Source organism: Theropithecus gelada, chromosome 15 (assembly GCF_003255815.1).
Source record: "Theropithecus gelada isolate Dixy chromosome 15, Tgel_1.0, whole genome shotgun sequence".
Lineage (NCBI taxonomy): Eukaryota > Metazoa > Chordata > Mammalia > Primates > Cercopithecidae > Theropithecus > Theropithecus gelada.
The window spans coordinates 90,114,018-90,132,926 of NC_037683.1; the positions used below are offsets into that span (position 1 = coordinate 90,114,018).

General features: G+C 42.0%; 1 protein-coding gene across 7 annotated transcripts in view; it reads right to left on the reverse strand.

Annotated features, from left to right (window-relative positions):
• The window catches only part of PRUNE2 (prune homolog 2), a 293,604-nt gene that overhangs the window by 51,238 nt on the left and 223,457 nt on the right, over nt 1-18,909 (reverse strand). The gene's annotated exons all lie outside the window — the stretch shown is intronic.

The following is an 18,909-nucleotide window of genomic DNA, read 5'->3' on the forward strand; positions in this document are numbered from 1 at the left end:
TGTTGACAAGCAAGTGGTATTTTTAAAAAACAGAAAAATACTAAACACAAGAAAGCATTACAATATTATTATTATTTATCATTATTATTAGTATTTTGTGGGACAGTCGTCCAGGCTGGAGTGCAGTGGTGCAATCTCGGCTCACTATAACCTCCACCTCTTGGGTTCAAGTGATTCTCCTGCCTCAGCCTCCCAAGTAGCTAGGATTACAGGTACCTGCCACCATGCACAGCTAAGTTTTGTATTTTTAGTAGAGATGGGGTTTTGCCACGTTGGCCAGCCTGGTCTCAAACTCCTGACTTCAGGTGATCTGCCTGCCTCAGCCTCCCAAAGTGCTGGGATTACAGACATGAGCCACGGCACCTGGCCAGCATTACAGTATTAATGCCCAACAAAACAGACTTCAGAAAAGGCATTGTTAAGGCTAAAGAAAGTTATTATTTAGTGATACAAGGAATAATTTTTCAGAAGACGTAATAATTGACAGCCAATGTGTTCTTAACAACATAGCCTCAAAATATGTAAAACACAAATTGAAAATAAATGATTAGGCAAAATAAATTTCATGGGGGAAAATCTGAACATACCTCTCAAGAATTTATAAATTAATTTGAAAAGAAATATATAAGACTATGGCCGATCTGAACAATGCAGTAATATAGCTTGGTCTAATGGAGAGATCTGCAGTCAATAAAAACACAGTTTTTTCTTTTTTTGAACTCACCAAAACTTACCATACATGATGTCTCATAAAATACCAAAATTCAACATCACATGTACTATATTCTCTGACTTCAGGGCCATACCTCTAGTTATCAATCACAAAAAGTCTCCAATCACAGTTCGGAGACTGAAAAACACATGTGTAAGTAAGCAAACAATAAAGCCCTGCACATCCAAACTTGTGATAGCAGCTAAAGTAGTTTCTAGAGGAAAATGAATAGCCTCAAGTTCAGATTTTAGGAAATAAGATGAAGTGAATTAGCTAAGCATTCAACTCAGCCCAGGAAGTTATAAAAAGAAACATGCTCTTAGGTGATTTGATGCTATTTATGCTACCTCTGTGCACCTTCTCTAATGATCCTGAATACCACCAAGTGGAGAAAGAACGGTGACAGAAATGGAATTCTCCAATTTGAGAATGGAGCCCACACATATTTGTAGGTTGCGTGTTTCTGATACTTACACTTCTTCATATGGAAGGCTAATTGCAGTATGTGACAGAGAATGAAGGACAACAAATGCAGAACTTTTGGACATAAATGCACCTTCTTGCCTTTAGAACAGGTACAAAATGAAGCCCATTCTGCATTTTGTATTTTTTCAACATATCTGAATCTGGAGGGATTTGACTGTTGTTGTAGGATTAGCTTTGCCTGAGATTAGGTTCTTTTTAACAGGAAATGAGCAGTGAGCCAAGAGCTGACACACACATACCAATAGCATTTCTAGATGGTAATGTTTCCTGACAGACACAGATATCCAGCAGCAGGTGGCACCCCTTTTCAGAAATAACCACTTTTACAAGATTGGCCACTAAAACATATACCTCCATAAAAAGTAAAGTAGCAGGTCATGACGTGGGGTTCATTGTTCTTTAGAAAAATGCTGACGGTTATGCTGATATATTTTGGGGAAATGGTTACATAAAGAGAAATACCCTTGTGTCAGAGTTCCTTAAAACTCTCCTGGCTTCCTTCTAGTCTAGTCAGATCTGCTGGACTGATAGGGTTGCTGTCTCTAGAAACAGAGATAAAAAGAAAAAAGAAAACACAAATAAAACCTTTCATGAGGTGCTTGCCTTCCCTCGTTAAGAATATCAATTAGCCCACAGGCTGGAGGACTGCCACGTGAGGGTTCTTGTCTGATAAAGTAGGCTGCTTCATTAAGCCAGCAGTACATGACACCCCGTGAACCACAGAGTACTTATCCAGTAACTCAAAGTAGGAGGTGAGACTGAAGCAGCACTGAGTTTCACACTTTGCCTAATCAAGCTGACGCCAAGACAGGAGATGCCACAATACGAAGCTGGGGTCAAGCCCATGAAATAAGGAAGGCTCTTAGCAACAGTTCGCTAACCCAGCTGGGCCTGTCTCATCCTAGAATAGGTAAGCACTGTGGCCAGGCAGGGAGAAGCATCTTAGAAGCGAGCCAGCTGAAGAGAGATGAAGGAGGGAGGTGAGAGCTGGAAAAGAAAACTGACTGCACACAGTAGGAAGATAGGCGCCGAGCACTCGCCCAGACACCACCTTCTTTAGGGAAGGTGCAAAACTGCACAAACCACAGCGAAACATTCTCAGGTTCTCAGAGGGGAGGGACACAACGCAGCCTCCTTACCCAGGGTCAGATTCTAAAATTCTGCAGGGAGCAAAAAAAAAATCACTTGTAGCTCAATGATCCTCAAACATTTTCTTGAATTGTTCCCTGAATACAGTGTACATGGTTTTGTATATCAATTTTTTTTTTCTTTTTACAGTGAGACTTATAAACATGAAAATTTGAGGAATGCTGAGCAAGAATAGAAGGAAAGCCTATATTTTTATCATTTCAACTTCTTTGCTTTTCAGAGAATAATTAACGCCTTGGCCGTGAATGATGGATGCACGGAGAAGTCTACCTCTTGCCTGCAGACTATCTGCCAGCTTCGTTTAATATTTTTCCTATAACCTTAAGATCTATCAATAGATTTATTTGTTGTGGAGAAGATTAAATTAGATGGCACAATCTCACATTGGAGAGGGGCATATACTTGTTTAGGAAGTGAGTTTACAGTTCACAACCAGGATAGCTCAAAGGGATGTCAAACTGAACATGTTCAAAACCGAATCCTACACCTTCCTCTACGCAAATCTGCTACATCCTACCTTCTTTGTGACGACTTTGAAAAGTGTCCATAAATTGTTTGACACTTGCTTCAAAAGGTGGAGCCTAATTTCCCTTCCCTTAAGTGTGGACTGAACAGAATAAGGTGGAATGGATGGTGGGTGACTTCTAAGGCTAGGTCCTGAAAAGCACTGTGTGCTTTGTTCTCTCTTGGGTCTCTCAGTCTGGGAGAAACCAGCTACCCTGTTGTAAGGACGGTCAAGCAGCCCTGTGGAGAGTCTGTGTGGCAAGGAACTGAGGCTTCCTGTGAAAACCCAGGAAGGAACTGAAGCCTTCTGCCAACAGACTTGTGAACGAGCCATCTTGGAAGCAGATCCTGCAGCTCAAGTCAAGCCTTCAGACACCTGCAGCCCTGGCTAATGCCTTGATGGCAGCTTAACAAGAGACCTTAAGCCAGAACCATCTAGCTAATCCACTCTTGAATTCCTGATACAAACACTGGGAAATAATCAATGTTTGTTGCTTTAAGCTGTAAACTTTGAGATTATTTATTTTATTCATTTATTTTTTGAGACAGGGTCTTGCTCTATTGCCCAGGCTGGAGTGCAATGGAGCGATCTTGGCTCACTCCAGTCTCTATCTCCTAGGTTCAAGTGATTCTCCTACCTGAGCCTCCCGAGTAGCTGGGATTACAGATGTGCACCACCACGCCCAGCTTATTTTTAGGAGAGATGGGGTTTCACCATGTTGGTCAGGTGTGATCTCCAACTCCTGGCCTCAAGTGATCCTTCTGCCTTGGCCTCCCAAAGTGCTGGGATTACAGGCATTAGCCACTGCACAGGGCCAAGATTATTAATTATACAGCAATAGCTAACTAATGCATTTCTCATCCTAGTGAATGTCTCTACATATCACCTGGGCACTCAAGCTCCCAAACCAGCATTCACTCTTACTTTCTTTTCTTTCCCACCATTTCTTCCCCATCCAGTGGGCCGTCCAATCCTATAAATTTACCTCATCCTCTCCACTCCATTCTCACTACAAAATCCTTAGTTCAAATTCATTTTTTTTCATGCAGAAACGTTGCGACCTTTCTGTTTATGATCTTCCTCCCTACCTCCTCCAAATCATAACTAATACCCTTCTCAATCTCAACCTTGACACCACCTTCTTGTTTAAATCCTTTCAATGTTCCCACTGCTTCAGGGAAAGAATCTGGCTTCAGAGAAGGGCTTACAAGGCCCTCTTAACCTGGCCCCCAAGCCTAGACCCAATCCTCCTTTCTCATTCCACACTCCCCACTTAGCCTTGCCAATCTTGCTGTCCTCTACTACTCAGTGTGGATATCTCCGTCCTAGGACCTCACCTCCACCCCACAGAGTCGGGAACTGAGACCTCACCTCCACCTCACAGAGTTGGGACCTGGGACCTCGCCTTCATCCCACAAGAGTCGGGACCTGGGACCTCACCTCCACCCCGCAAGTCGGGACCTGGGACCTTGCCTCCACCTCACAGAGTTGGGACCTGGGACCCCACCTTCATCCCACGAGAGTCGGAACCTGGGACTTCACCTCCACCCCACAAGTCGGGACCTGGGACCTTGCCTCCACCCCACAGAGTTGGGTCACGTCCCACAGCACCCCGTGCCTACCTCACGAGGATGCTGCCATGTTCCTACGATTTCCTGTTTGAAATGTGTTTGTCCCCACTCCTCCCCACTGCCACCCTCTCCACACACAAGCACACCAAGTGCTTAGCACAGGGCTCAGCACGTGGTGGAGATGAATGAGTCACTATTGAACAACACACTGATTTAGACACGTGAAGGTGCCCTGCCCTTTGGGTCAAGTGCTCCTCAGAATGTCTCGCCACATAGTGAAACTTGAACATAAAAATTCTCTTCCAGGCCAGGCATGGTGTCTCACACCTGTAATCCCTGCACTTTGGGAGGCCAAGGTGGGTGGATCACCTGTGGTCGGGAGTTCGAGATCAGCCTGACCAACATGGAGAAACCCTGTCTCTACTAAAAATACAAAATTAGCCGGGCTTGGTGGCAGGCACCTGTAATCCCAGCTACTCAGGAGGCTGAGAAAGGAGAATTGCTGGAACCCGGGAGGCAGAGATTGCAGTGAGCTGAGATCACGCCATTGCACTCCAGCCTGGGAAACAAGAGTGAAACTCCGTCTCAAAAAACAAAACAAAAAAAAATGTCTTCCAACAAATTCCTTTTGATAAGAAGTTAAGCTTTTGTCAAAACATAATTTGGAAATATAGGTGATGCTTATGGAAGTGTTTCACAAAGAAGTCATCGCTGTGAATCCAATTAGGCAATGGTCATCCTCTGGTGTGGCACATATTGTGCTCTCTCCTTCAACAGTAAAAGCTCTCGGATAATATCAGGAGCAACTGGGAGTGAATTTGAAAGAACGAGGTTCTTCCGAAGGGAGAGGGGGAAAGTAGACCATTGTTTTTCTTCAGAATTGGAGACAATCTTCAATGCGGGGGGCGCCAGCACCTGCAGGATGCCCAAGTGAGCAGCAGAACTGGCTGGGCTCGCAGCAGAGGCTCCTGCCGCCTGCAGCCCCCACTTCACCTGCTCAGCATCTCCTGGGATTTACACTTCAGGAAGACCGCCTGCCTGCCCCACCCTCCTGCCGGTGAGATAAGCTCACAAAGGGTCCCCTTCCCCACAGTGCAATGCAATGGCTGCACTCTTCCAGTTTGACTTCCTGCCCCAAGTAGTTCAAGAGTGTGAAGTCATCCAAATGCCTTGGACAATCTGGCACCAGAAATATGAACCACAGGAACACACGAGGACAAGATACTCCTTCAGCTGCTGCTCCGCAGTTATATTTGCTGATCCGCAGGGCACGGGAGGCTTGACTTTTCTGGAGCTGGGGGCAGCACAGTGTTTCTGGAAGGGCTTTGCATGCTCTGCAGTTTCTGTGGCAACAACTCAGCTCTGTTGTCCTAGCACAAAAGTAGCTATAGACCATATGTAAATGCATGGGTATGGCTGTGTTCCAGTAAAACTTTATGTACAAAAATAGGTGGCCGACTGGACTGGGTTTGGTGGGTAGTGTAGGGGGAGGTTTGACAACCGCTGTCCCAGAGTCTAACAACTTAAATAACATTTCATTTTCTTAAAGTTGAATGTATTTTTAAAACTGTGAAGCTCTCATATTGGTGCAAGTGGTACACCCAATGTATTTCTATAAGGAATATACATTGAGGTATAGATTTTAGTTGTAGTCATCAGAATTTTAAATACACATAGCCTTTGATCAGCTGTTGTAGGGATGTGTAGTGCAGAATTACTCACAGGTATATACCAAGATAGATGTAAAAAGAGGTTTACTGTAAAAATACAAAAACAAAACTGGAGGGTTTTTTAAAACAGTTTGAATTTGATCATCATGCAAACATAAAATAATTAAACATTTCTCGGATCTCTGATTTTCCCAACTGTGCTATGCTGAATCTTCCTTCCCTGCATCATGCTATCGTGTTACTTTCAGTTACTAAAATCTAATCTAGTCTAAAACAGCTAAAAATTGTATCTCCTTCACTCTCCTACCTGCGCCAACCAAAGCTGTGCTTCAGGGAATTTGGGATAGGAAGGGTTCCCCCATTCCTCCTCTTACCCCAGGATTCCGGTCTGTGAAAAGGGCCTGGGTAGGAGGGTGAGGTGGAAACTGGAGAGAGGCTTGCCATTCTCTCACTCCTCTTCCCAGCCTGAACTTTGGGAGCCCCTCCCTCTGTTGGAAACTTGTAGGAGTTCCTTGAGGGCCCATGGGGCCTCCCCACTGTCCACTTCACTGATACAGGAGAACTGGCTTCACTCCACGTCTTCCTTTTGTCCCCAGCTCCTGGCACTGCCTCTGGCTGAGGCCTTCTCACCTTGGGTGGCATCTTACTTTGGAGGGCTTCCATAGCAAAGTATCGCACACTGGGTGACTTCACCAACAGAAATGTACTTGCTCACAATTCTGGAGGTTGCAAGTCTGAGATCAAGGTGTCATCAGGGTTGGTTTCTTCCGAGGCCTCTCTCTTGAACTTGAAGATGGTCATCTTCTTTCTTTTCACAGTCATCCCTTCTGTGTGTGTGCAGGTCCTAATCTCTTTTCCTCAAAAAGACACCAATCCTACTGGATTAGGGCCTACCCTAGTGAATTCATTGTAAAGAAATCATCTCCAAATACAAGACAGGACTTCAACGTATATGGATTTGGAGAGACACAGTTCAGAGCATAACAGGTGGGATATTACAAAATGAGTCAAATCTACTACTGTCCATGGGGTCACTGCACCCACAGGACACCTGTACCACCCTGTCCCTCCACACAGTGATAGCGTAAGGTCACACCACCACCACCCTCTCATGAAGGTTTTGTTTTGTTTTTTTTTTTGAGATGAAGTTTCACTCTTGCCACTCAAGCTGGAGTGCAGTAGCACAATCTCAGCTCGCTGCAATCTCCGCCTCCTGGGTTCAAGCGATTCTCCTGCCTCAGCCTCCTGAGGAGCTGGAATCACAGCCACGTGATACCACACCCAGCTTTTTGTATTTTTAGTAGAGACGGGTTTTCACCATGTTGGCCAGGCAGGTCTCGAACTCCTGACCTCAGGTGATCCATCCACCTTGGCCTCCCAAAGTGCTGGGGTTACAGGCATGAGCCACCATGCCTGGCCTTGAATGTTCTTTTCATTGGCTCAGGCAGAATCAGGGCAGACCCACAGTCCAGTCTAAGCAGACTTCCAGCTGGGCGTGAGATGCCAGTGTTCCTTGTGGAAGGAATTCCAACTGTTTACTCAGGACTCTTCTGGGGCAACCCTCACTTGGCTTTGGAGGAGCAGAAAGGGATGCACCCCAGTACTTCTAACAAGGCAATGACTTCATAATTCCCTCACTCCTCCCCAGTCTTCTGCTCACATGGAATGGGCTGAGTTCGGTAAATCTGAGTCACCTTTTAAGAGGCCTTCAGGGAAACATATATCTCAACTGCCAAGAGCTTCTTGCCTTCTCGCTCTTTGGGATAAAGAGTACTTTGCACCACTTTGCCCTCAGCCTTGGACCCTAGCTGTTCATTCAGTGACTTAACACAATTTTCCACTCAAAAAATTTTTTTTTTTTTAAACAAAAATGCAAGTGCTAATCTAAAAGTCTATCAGTAAGGGAGTAATTAAATAAAGCATGAAACTCATTATGGTATATCAATGTATAAAAAAAGTCTAAATGTATTGACATAGAATGGTATTTAAGACGTATCTAATAAAAACTCAAGTTACAAAATGGTACATTTAGAATGATACTATTTCCATAAAATTATATACATTTATATGTCTTTTTAGATATGGATAATATCGAGGAAGAATACATTGTTAATAGCAGTTACCTACTTGGAGTAGGCACAGGGGTGAAAGGAATTTCTACATTTGATTCATTTTACTTTTCTGTGTTTCAATTTTTTAAATTAAAATTTAAATTCAATTTTTTAAAATACACGAACATGTGACAACATTTTCAAATAAAAAGGTAATTTGAAAATATTAAGATTCTATGCATTTCTAGGAATCTTGGGCAAATTCAAGTTAAGGTTAGAAAAAAAGAAGTGCTTAGTAAGTAGTAATTTCAGTTGTTTATCAGTAGCAGCATTACGATGTCACATCCACTGCTACATTATTGGGACTCCTGACATTTTCCAAAATAAAGTGTAGGAAGCAGCAGAAATAGCGAAGCACATGAGCTGAAATGTTAGCACTGAAAAAGAAAGCCAGAAAAGCCCGGGCTCAGATTAATCCCTCATTACGGAGGTCCTGCTGTTTCCACTGTCCACACGTCCATTATATTTGTTCATCTTCACAAATATTTTCTGAAGGTCTGATCTGGGCAAACAATGGGTATTTTAAAATAAATAAGACACACCTGCTTCTCACGGCTGTTGCTGTATATAGCCTGGCTGATTCATCTTTCGCAATAGGTTGTTTTAAACGTATCTAATTCTATCCTTGCGTTGCAGTCTGTTTTCCAATATCTGCAGTCTGTTTTCCAATTCAATAGTTTCTCTTTTGCAATGGTCTTTTCACTTTGATTTCTTTCACTGTTGCTTTGTCTATTTTGTAAGATTTACTGTTTTTTTTTTCTTTTTCTTTTTCAGTTTTGGATTTTTAAAACTAGTTGCTTAAAAAAATTTTATTATTTTATTTATGTTCTTGTCCTTAAAGAAAAAAGAAACTCTTTGATTTTCACATAGTATTTCTCTGACTTCAAAAGCCTTTATACTTTTAAAATTAGCATCGTTTTTGATAGGATTCCTTTAAGGCATTGTTTGCTGGTCCTGTTCCACAGGTGAGGAAAATGAGGCAGAGAACGAAACATTTCCATTTGGATGACCAAACCGTCAGCTCCTAAAGGGCTGCGGAAGCTGAGAGCACTGCTGGCAGCTGGTCCTCCTGAACAAAAATTCAGCAAATTTTGTTTATTTGCTGAATAAACAAAATATATGTACACCAGTGTTCGGTCCTTTGGGTGACACCATCCCATTTTTATTTTCTGGATTTCCTTCCTGATGGGTCCATTGTTCCTCATTTTCCTCTAGCATTAAATTCCTTTATCTTTTCATTCCCACACAGTCACTGTCTGTGGTTGAAAACTGAGCTACCTCTCAGGCCCCAGTGACTGTCCTGGAGAAGTCCAGGAAGCAGGCCTGCTGCAAGATCCGGGCAAACTCCTGGAATCCATTCCCTGACGTCAGCCTATGAGCTCAAACCTGGGACTGACCCGGGGCCGACATAAGAACGAACACTCCCTCCATATCCCACGAGGATTTGCACTTGAGTGTTCCAAACCATCCTGGGGCAAACGGGACACAGTGACAAGTGGTCATATCTTTACGCCAGCATTTGCCAGAGCCTGTGCCCAGAGAACCAGCTCCACAGATCTATGCCAAAAGGCTCTGTGTCAGTTAAGTTTGTGAAGCATCATATATTATATTCTCTGGGGATTGGCCGGGTGTGGTGGCTCATGCCTGTAATCCCAGCACTTTGAGAAGTTGAGGTCAGGAGTTTGAGACCAGCCTGGCCAACACAGCAAAACCCCGTCTCTACTAAAAGTACAAAAATTAGCTGGACGTGGTGGCGGGCACCTTTAATCCCAGCTACTCGAGAGGCTGAGACAGGAGAATCACTTGAACCCGGGAGTGGAGGTTGCAGTGAGCTGAGATCGCGCCACTGCACTCCAGCCTGGGAGACAAGAGCGAGACTCCATCAAAAAAAAAGAAGAAGGAAGGAGAAAGAGAAAGGAGGGAGGAAGGGAAGAAGAAAAGAAAGGAAAAAAGAAAAATGAAAAGAAAAGATTTCTTGGTCAAAATGAGGCATACAAAATCAAACAGATTTCAGATTTCTTTTCTAGAGGACATCTCAGAATCTATAACAGGTTCTTGGGCATTATAAAGTCCTTCCTTGGCCGGGCGCGGTGGCTCACGCCTGTAATCCCAGCACTTTGGGAGGCCGAGGCAGGCGGATCATGAGGTCAGGAGATCGAGACCATCCTGGCTAACACAGTGAAACCCCATCTCTACTAAAAATACAAAACCAAAATTAGCCAGGCATGGTGGCAGGCGTCTGTAGTCCCAATTATTCAGGAGGCTGAGGCAGGAGAATGGCTGTGAACCCAGGAGGCAGAGCTTGCAGTGAGCCAAGATCCTGCTGCTGCACTCCAGCCTGGGCGACAGAGCGAGACCCCGTCTCAATAAATAAATAAATAAATAAATAAATAAATAAATAAATAAAAATAAATTTAAATAAATAAATAAAGTCCTTCCTTCCTTCCTTCCTTCCTTCCTTCCTTCCTTCCTTCCTTCCTTCCTTCCTTCGAGAAGCACAGGTCTGAGACATAACCCCAAGAGATGTATGGGCCTCTCTGGACAGCTAGGACTGCATCTAACAAGAATCTAGTAAATGCAGCCTGAACTGCTATGTGGTATTTTTATTCCAGAAAGCCTCAAGACTCTGGAGTCAGACTGCCTGCACTTGAACCTTGGCTCTGACCTTTTAAAATGTGTAAACTTACAGAAGTTACAGAATTTCTATATGCCTGTTTCCTTATCTGTAAAATGGGGAAAGTAACACTACCTACTTAGAAAGTTGTTGTAAGGATTAAATGAGTTGATTTAGGTAGGGATAGGGAACACTGCCTTGCCAATCATGACTGATGACACATAAGGATTAGATATTGCTGTTATCATCATTTCAGTAATTTTGTTAAAAAATACAATACTGGTTTTCAAAAGCAAGTGACCTGGATTCCCATGGAATTTTTTGAAAAAATAGGAAAATCTATTCTACAATTTATTTGAAATTTCAAGGGACCTCAAATAGCCAAAACAATCTTGAAAAAGAATAAAGCTGGAAGTCTTATGCCTCCTAATTTTAAAACTAATTACAAAGCTACAGTAATCAAAACAGTATAGTACTGGCATAAACACTGATACAGTTGAGCACCATGGCTCACTCCTATAATTCCAACTACTAGGAAGGCTGAGATAGGAGGGATTGCTTGAGCCCAGGAGTTTGAAGCTGCAGTGAGCTATGATTGTATCATGTCACTGCACCCCAGCCTGGATGAGTCTCTAAAAATAAATAAATAAAAAGACAGATATATAGACTAGTGGAATAGAATAGAGAGTCAAGAAATAAACGCATGCCTATATTGCCAAATGATGTTTGATAAGGTTGCTGACACCATTTAGTGGGAAAATTATTCAACAAATGATGCTAGAAAAACAAGATATCCACATGTAAAAGAATGAAGTTGGACCCTCACCTTATACAATATACCAAAATCGCTCAAAATGGATTAGAGATAAAAACATAAGATCCAAAACAGAAACTTCTAGCATAAAACATCGATGAAAAACTTCATGACATTGGATTTGACAATTCCTTGGATATGACATCAAAAGCATAGACAACAAAAGAAAAAATAGATGGGACAACATCAAACTTCAAACCTTCTGTGCATCAAAGGATGCAATCAAGAGTGAAAGGCAACCTTGAGAGGGATTACAGTAATCTATTATATATTTTTACGAGAGAAAACGTTTGCAAATCATATATGATTTGCATATACATATATTTGCATTTACATGAGAGAAAACGTTTGCAAATCATATATCTGATAAGGGGTTATAATAGAATATATAAATAACTCCTAAAACCCAACAACAAAAATATAAATAACCTGATTAAAAAATGGGCAAATGACTTGAAATGGGCAAAGACATTTCTCCAAAGATGATATGCAAATGGTCAACAAGCATATGAAAAGATGCTCCACATCACTAATCATTAGAAAAATGCAAATCAAAACTACAATGATATATCACTTCATACTCATTAGGATGGCAACCGTTAAAAAAAAAGAAAAAGAAAACAGAAAATAACAAGTGTTGGTGAGGATATGGAGAGATTGGAACTCTTGTGCACTGTTAGTGGGAATACAAAATGATGCAGCCTCTTTTAAAAACAGGATGATGGATCCTCGAATCAATTAAAAATAGAATTATCATATGATTTAGCAATCCCACTTCTCATTATAAGTCCAAAAGAATTGAAAGTAGGATCTCAAAGAGATATTTGCACAACCACATTCATAGCAGCTATAGGCATAATAACCAATAGGCGGGAGCAACTCAAGCGCCCATTGATGGATGAATGGATGTATTAGTCCATTTTTATACTGCTACAAAGAACTGCCTGAGACTGCGTAATTTATTAAAAAGAGAGTTTTAATTGACTCACAGTTCCACATGGCTGGGGAGGCCTCAGGAAACTTACAATCATGACTGAAAGCAAAGGGAAAGCAAGGCACGTCTTACATGGCAATAGAAGAGAGAGAGAGAGAGAGAGAGAGAGAGAGAGCAAAGGGGGAAGTGCCATACTTGTAACCAGATCTCATGAGAACTCATTCATTATCATAAGAACAGCAGGGGGAAGTCTGCCCTCAGGGTCCAATCACCTCCAACCAGGCCCCGTCCCGGACACATGGAGATTATAATTCAAGATGAAATTCAGGTAGGGACACAGAGCCAAACCATATTAATGGATAGAGAAAATGTGGTATATATGCATACATGAAATATTATTCAGCCTTAAAAAGGAAGAAAATCCAGTCACAGGCTATAGTATGAATGAACTTTGAGGACATCATGCTAAATGAAATCAGCCAGTCACATAAGCCAGTCACACACACAAAAACAAAAAACCATTACTGTATGATTCCACCTATCTGAAGTAGCTAAAGCAGTGACATTCATAGAAACAGAAATGGTTGAAACAGGTGGTTGCCAGGGGCTGGGGAGGTGGGGAAATGTTGTTTAATGGGTATTGAGTTTTAATTTTAAGAAATGAAAACGTTCTGGAGATCTAGGCACAGCAATGTGAATGTACCTACCGTAACTGAACTGTACACTTAACAATGGTTAAGATGGTAAATTTTACGTTATGTGTTTCTTACCACAATCAAAAAAATAAAAATAAAAAAATAAAAAGCAGGTGCCCTGGGAAAGGGTACAAGATAGGTTTTTCTAAGCTCACGAAACCACCTTCAGATCATAAATCTGGAGGTGAACAGCCTGAAAGGGACACTTAGAGCTGTGGGATCTGTCTGTGAAAATCTCGACTGTGTGGGTGCCCACCCAGGCGCACTAGAGCTTGATGTCCTAGGACAACTGATGCTTCCGCCACTGCTTCAATTTAGGCATCATTTTTACCCCTGAACCACCAGAAAGGTGCTCTTCAAGTGCTCCCACAAGGAGGTATATCCTATCAGCCTGTGGAAATAAATTATCTCAGAATGTCACATAAAACACTTGTAAAAGGATCCCAGATTTATGTTAAAAACTCCTTTCAGGGAATTCTTATCAGCTAGAGGTTATAAAAAAACACTGGCAATTAAATCTAGTCAGGGCATATCTTTTAAAAGATATATTGTCACCTTGAAATTTTAAGTAAAGTCCAAATAGTTTATTTTAAAGATAAACTGATATTTTAAATACATTAAAAACACGGAGGAACTCTGAGAGTCATGGGAAGTCGCAAAGGCAGAGGAGGTGACAAAATGAGACCTCCCTGGAGGCCAGAATTAGCAGGAGACAGTGAAGGCGATAAAAATGTTAGGAGAGAGAAGAGATTTGGCTCTTGATCTTAGCCAGAAGCCCCTTAGTAGACGGAGTGATTTAGACTTTAAAAGAGGCTTTATTTTCTCAGACAGATTAATTTACAAAACTTTTAAAAAGTCTTATTCATTATAAAAATATAGTTTACTTATAGAAAACTTACAATATATATTTCTTATATAAAAATAGAATTATATATGATAGAAAATATAAAGGCAAAATATTCCTAAATTTTGCCACTATGGATGATCGCTATTAACTTTTTTTTTTTTTTTTTTGAGTTGGAGTTTCACTGTCGTTGCCCAGGCTGAAGTGCAATGGTGTTATCTCGGCCCATGACAACCTTCGCCTCCTGGGTTCAAGCGATTCTCCTATCTCAGCCTCCCAAGTAGCTGGGATTACAGGCATGCACCACCATGCCCAACTAATTTTTTGTATTTTTAGTAGAGATGGGGTTTCTCCATGGTGGTCAGGCTGGTCTCAAACTCCCGATCTCAGGTGATCCACCTGCCTCGGCCTCCCAAAGTGCTGGGATTACGGGTGTGAGCCACTGTGCCCAGCCCCACTATTTTTATTTTATTTATTGATACACAATAGATGTATATATTTTGGGGAGTACATTACATTATAATTTAATACATTAATATAATTTGTAGAGATCAAACCAGTGTCATTTGGGATAGCTATGACTTGAAATATTTGTGTATTCTTTATGCTAAAAAATATTCAAATTTTTCTTTTAACTATTTAAAAAATATATAATAGATTACTGTAAACAATAGTCACTCTAATGATCTGGCAAAAACTAGGGCTAAGTTCTTCTACCAAACTGTACATTTGTACCCTTTAATTGACCTCTCTTCATCTCCTCCTGATAATTAACTTTTTCAGTGTATTCAGATGTAGTAGCCCAGTGTCCTCCCCAGACTCTTTCTTCTTTTGATAACAGCACCTCTATTCCCCTTTGCAGAAAAATTTCTCCATCACACTAAGTCCCAGGGTTTGAGGATTGAAGGTAATCTCCTTTCCCTGCAGAGACAGGCACCTGACCCAGGACTGACCAATCAGCAGAGTCCCCACCCCTGCCACAGTGATTGGTTCCACGAATAAGCATGTGACACCAGTTCTTCCAAGGAGAGACTCAACCCAGATTTTGTTGAAAACTCTGGGAAAAAGAAAGCCTTTCTCTGGGGATTGCAGCTGACTGTAATGTAAACCTGAGGGCCTATGGAGAATCCTTTCTGTATTAAGAAACGGAGACAATGAGTGAAGGAAAAAAAATGGGTAAACATTGACTGCGTGTTTGGAGCTTCCTTATTCACCTCTGCCTAGAGCCAGATTAGTTCTTTGGTTTTCATAATATGAGCCAGTTAATATTCTTTTTAACCTAAGCAGGGTAAGTTGAGTTTTTGTCACCCATCACCCAAAATGACCTGACTGATAAAACAGATTGGGAAAAATACGTATGCTCTCAGGAAGCTTACACGTGGGTATATTCTTGTTTACAGAGACAGGGTTAACTCCCATATAAAGGAAGTGCCAGGGTCATGATCCCTGAAATTAGGCGTACCTTCACATGTTTGTTGGATGAATGCATTTCTGTTTATCACTCCTCTAATCCTGAATGCCAATGAAAGAATATCATAGAATATCATGTGGGGAGGGACATGCCCTGAAATCTGATGCTAACATATATGTGTGTGTGTGTGTGTGTGTGTGTATACATATGCTCCATAAATTTGTATTTGTATCCATAAATATTTGTGTATGCGTATATATACATATATACACATATGTATTTGTGTACACCATGAATTTTTGTGTCTATACATAAAATATATATAGTATACATCATATGTACATATAATATATATACACACATATAGACACACACAAATGTATATTGATGGGGTACAATGTGATGTTTTGGCATATATTTACACTGTAGAATCATCAAAGAAAATTGACAAATGCATCACCTCACATACTTGCATTTTTTGTGGTGAAAACATTTAAGATCTACTTTTTTAGTAATTTTGAAATATACAGTGCATGATTATTTATTATAGTCACCACTCTGCAACAGATCACTAAAGTTTATTTTTCAGATCTAACTGAAATTTTGTACCCTTTGATCAACCACTCTTCTTTCCCTCACCCCCTCCCCAGCCTCTGGCAACCACCATTCTACTCTACATCTATGAGTCAGAGGCTACTTTTTAAAAAAACTGCTTGAGTTTGTCTGGCCTGCTAGCTTGTCTCCCAGGACGGTTTCTCAGAGACAAGTCAAAGGGAGCGGGGAGAGGAGGAGGAGTCGGCTGCAGACTCAACCCCAGGGCAGCTCCAGAGCCCCGGTGCTCCCTTCCTGCCTGAGTCTCATTTCCTCCACTTTCAATGGTTGGGGTCTAACAGATCTAAGTTAGCGACTTCTTGGCAGTGGGAAAATTCCAGATCACACTTAGGGTTTCAATGCTCTTTGGGGATTCTGGACTTCCTTAGATATCCACCGTAAAGCTGCTGGACTTCTTCAGGTCCCTTCATACACATCCACCTGCAAGAAATTTCTCCTTAGCCTTTCACACCAGTTTAAGAACAACAGTGCTCACAAACAGGGAGGCGATCTACCCTGGTGGCGTCAATGGGACTCACTCCACTTCTGCCTGTTATTATTTATTTATCTATTTTTGAGATGGAGTCTTGCTCTGCCGCCCAGGCTGGAGTACAGTGGTACAATCTCAGCTCACCGCAACTTCCACCTCCTGGGTTTGAGCAGTTCTTCTGCGTCAGCCTCCTGAGTAGCTGGGATTACAGGCCTGCACCACCACGCCGGGCTAATTTTTCTACTTTTAGTAGAGACAGGGTTTCACCATGTTGGTTAGGCTGATCCTGAACTCCTGACCTCAAGTGATCCACCCTCCTCGGCCTCCCAAAGTGCTGGGATAACAGGCGTGAGCCACTGCGCCCGGCCACTTCTGTCTCTTATTAACCATGTAACTGTGCTAAAGTTACTGACTTCTCTTAAGACTTAGTTTCCTCATCTGCAAAATGGGAATGAGAGGAGAGATTTCAAGGAGATAATGAGTAAAGTGCTCGGCAACAGTTCCATTATATGATTACTTCTAATATTACTATTATTATTATTATTATTAGAAGATGCTGGGTTACACTTAGCCTTCTATATTCACTCTGAGTCTCCTAGGAGGTCATGGATCCCCTGAAGGGATGCAGAGACTCATCATTGAAGTACAATAAATGGTTTATGGGGTTGGAGGTCTGTCACCATTCACAGGACCATCAGGAATTCCTGGCACATATGCTGTCACATTCCTAAGGTATCTATTATGGGAGGAATTGCATCCCCCAAGAATCTTATGTTGAAGTCTTAACCCTTAGTACCTCAAGATGTGTGTTTGGAAATGGGGTTTTTGCAGAGGTAATTAAGTGAAAATGAAGTCATTTGGGTGGACCATAGTCCAATATGACTGGCATCCTTATAGCAGGAGGAAATGTGGACACAAACACACACAGAGGGAAGACCAGAAGACATGGGGAGAAGACAGTCACATGCAAGCTAAGGAGACAGAGGCCTCAGAAGAAATCAATCCTAGCTATACCTTGATCTCAGACTTCCACAACTGTGAGACAATAAATGTCTACTGTTTAAGCCACCTCGTCTTTGGTACTTTGTTATAGCAGCCCTAGCAAACCAATAAAGTATCAGATCTTCACCGGTATATCCAGTGTCAAGGAGGAGACTCTTGACTCTGGAAGGAGTATATTAGTCCTTTCACTCATCTTCTCTGCTAGAAAGCCCTTCTATGGCTGCCTGACAGATCTCCAGGGAGAGAGAGAAACCTAAGTTAGGCCCCTCGACACTGGGAGAAAGAGGCCATCCCGCTTACTTACATGTATCCTGCTGCACAATATAATCACATTCTATGAAGCTAATTACAAGACTTGATTAATTTCATACCCTCCTGAGGGATACGTTCAGTAATCATATGGCTCTGCCAACCTCTTGGGGAGAACTGATTCATTTAACCATCTCTTTTTCATTTCTATGTCTTTGTTGCATAAATGTAGACAGATATTCAGGGAAGAAAATGTGCTTATGCTTTTAAATAATTGTTATTCACAGAGTTATAGCATTACATTAGATTCTATAACTCTCTCTCTACATCACTCACATTTTTGGGTTACCAGGTCCCTGCTGATAGATGAAAGGACTGGAAAATAAACATAACAGCTCAATAACAGCTATATCCAGCTAGTGGCAAGTACATAAAAAACTTGGTGAGACACTCATTATAGGAAATCCAATCTCTGCCTTTATTGCAAAGACAGGAGGTTTTTAATTTTAATTTTTATTTTTTTGAGACAGGGTCTCGCTCTGTCACCCAGGCAGGAGCGCAGTGGCATGAACACGGCTCACTGCAGCCTTGAATTCCCAGGCTCAAGTGATCCTCCCACCACAGTCTCCAAGTAGTTGGAACCACAGGCATCCATGACTATGCCTGGCTGTTTAAAAAATTTTTTTGGTAGAGTCAGGGTCTCACTGTGTTGCCCAGGCTGGTCTTGAACTTCTGGCCTCAAGAGATCCTCCCGCTTTGGCTCCAGAGTAGATGGGACCACAGGTGTGTGCCACCACACCCAGCTAAGTTTAAATAATTTTTTTTTTTTTTGGTAGGAGACGGTGTCTCACTATGTTGCCTAGGCTGGTCTCAAACTCCTGGCCTCAAGAGATCCTCCCATCTTGGCCTCCTGAGTAACTGGGACCACAGGTGTGTGCCACCACAACTGGCTAAGGCATTTTCTGCGATTTTTTCATAGAGATGGGGTCTCACTGTATGGCCCAGCCTGGGCTCAAACTCCTGGCCTCAAGTGATCCTCCCACCTCAGCCTCCCAAAGTAT